General features: G+C 40.2%; 1 protein-coding gene across 2 annotated transcripts in view; it reads left to right on the forward strand.

Moving 5' to 3' along the window:
- LOC101859862 (liprin-beta-1) overlaps positions 1 to 2,322 on the forward strand; it is a 105,037-nt gene that overhangs the window by 76,214 nt on the left and 26,501 nt on the right. The window lies entirely within an intron of this gene.

A 2,322-nucleotide genomic window follows, 5' to 3' on the forward strand; every position in this document is an offset into this window, starting at 1 on the left:
TATCTATCTATCAGTCTCTCTGTGTCTGTCTGTTTGTCTTTCTGTCTGTCTGTCTATCTATCTATCTATCTATCTGTCTGGTCTGTCTGTCTGTCTGTTTTTGGGTCTCTCCGGTCTGTGGCTTTGTGGAATCTGAACATCAGAGAGCAGTAAGTGGGGTGGACGACCTCTGTTTTACCGTGTTGGACATTGGCGCTCTGTCTGTATAGTAATTTTATGTCGTCTGTCTGCCTGCCTGCCTGCCTGCCTGCCTGTCTGCCTTTCAATTTCTGTTTCTATCTCTATCTATCTATCTATTTGTCTCTAGTAATAACACCTCTAATCTATGGCAAGTGCATGACCCAATTATTGTGGTGTAATAATTACCGTAAAGCTCTTCTCTACAACTATTTCAGTAAACTAAACCTTTTAGTGTGTATATGTTACTCGTTAGTAACAACACCTCTAATCTTCAGCATTTATGTGACCGAAGGGTATGCACGTGCCGTAAAACTCTTACTCTAATGTTTGGCACTTATATGACCCAATTGTGTTGCAGTTGGTGCAAAACTCTTAGTAAGACCGTGTAAAAGAAAGATAATAAATAAAGAAGGGAATTTCAGGCATGACTCATCCCAAACAAGCTGACGGGTACTTTGGTTTGGTTTGGTCATTCTGTCCTATTAAACATTTATCGTCGTTATTAATATCTCCCTCTTCTTTTTTTGTGTTTGATACTCTCTTGTAACACCTCTAGTCTTCGGCACTTAAATGACCGTATAGTGTTGCAATTGCGGTAAAACACCCACTAAAACATGAAACAATTTCCTTTCAAACACTTGTCGTCTTTATGTCTCCTCCTTCTTTTCTTTGTATGTTAATCTCTAGTAGTCACACCTCTAATCTTCGGCACGTGTTTGACCTAATTATGTTGTAATTGCCATAAGCTCTTTACTGAAATATTTCAATGAACTAAACCGGGTTTTTTTGGTATACTTCTCGTTAGTAACAGCTCTAATAATCGTCAGCACTGGTATGACGAACAGTGTGCAAGTGCCGTAAAACTGTCTATAAAACAAAAACCTCTAATCCTTCGCACTTACATGACCTAATTGTGTTGCCATTTATTTACCGTAAGACGCTTAGCAAAACTTTAAAAGAAAGAGAAAAATTTTTTCCTTATTTCTCCTGCTTCGTTTCTTTCTTTGTTATATCTCTAATAGTAACACCTCTAACCTTCGGCACGTGTATGACCTAATTCTTTTTGTTGCTATTGCCGTAAAGCTCGTTACTGAAACTATTTCAATAGACTTTTTAAAAAGTCTTATTTTGTATATTTCTCGTTTGTAACACCTCTAATAATCTTCAGCACTGATTTGACTGAACAGTATGTATGTGCCGTAAAACTCTCTCTAAAACAAAAACCTCTCATTATTTGCACTTACATGACCTAATTGTGTTGCAATTACCGTAAAACTCTTAACAAAACTATGTTTTTAAAATGATGATTAACCCCTTAGCGCCCCCCCCCCCCGGGCGGTGCCACTGACTGAAGTGTCTTTAGGCCATTCCCAAAAGGGGGGCGTTTCTCGTTCTTATGCACAGTAGAATTGTAAATGGGCTGATTCAGCAATGCCATGTTCATTACTGTGCCTGAACTACAACAGGGAACTGCTGCTTTCTCTTTCCTAATCGTTACTTTCGTCGTTTTCCTTTACTTCTTTTGTATGTTTGTCACACTCTTGCGACCCGCTATTTCCGGGGTGCCTTAAAAGTCGAAACAGACTTTGTGCTGTTGAAGCTAGAGAGGTGAGCAGAGTAAGCCCAATTCCCTGGAAAGATTTCTCTGTAGACATCCACCCCTTGGCGCTCATATTATGACCTACCTTATGCAGTTGCGAGCGCCGTAAAACCTCTACTAAAAAAAATACTTTTCAAAATCCATCAGGGATCCTAGTCGTAACTCACCCCAAACAAAAAGACGAAGTGATGATAGGCGTGTTTGAGTTTGATCCCCGCGGGCCGATCTCTGAGAAGATCGATGGATCGGTTCATCGACCTGGATAATTTGTTTCGTCTGTCTGTCTGTTTGACCCCTTGTCCTCGTATGTTTGTGTCGCCCTCCCAGCCTGCCTACATATTGATTGATCTGTAATCCCGTCCTGTCCCGTCTAGCCGATGCTTAGTGGATAGGACTTGTCGCCGGCGCTTACCAGTACATATTATGTACTTCGTTGTTTGTTTTGTGTGTACATAATTTTGTTTGTTTTTGTTTTGTGTGTACGTGTATATTTGTTTGTTTGTTTTGTGTGGGAGAGGGGGCGTTTTGTTTTTGCGTGTCTT

Source organism: Aplysia californica, unplaced genomic scaffold (genome assembly GCF_000002075.1).
Source record: "Aplysia californica isolate F4 #8 unplaced genomic scaffold, AplCal3.0 scaffold00223, whole genome shotgun sequence".
Lineage (NCBI taxonomy): Eukaryota > Metazoa > Mollusca > Gastropoda > Aplysiida > Aplysiidae > Aplysia > Aplysia californica.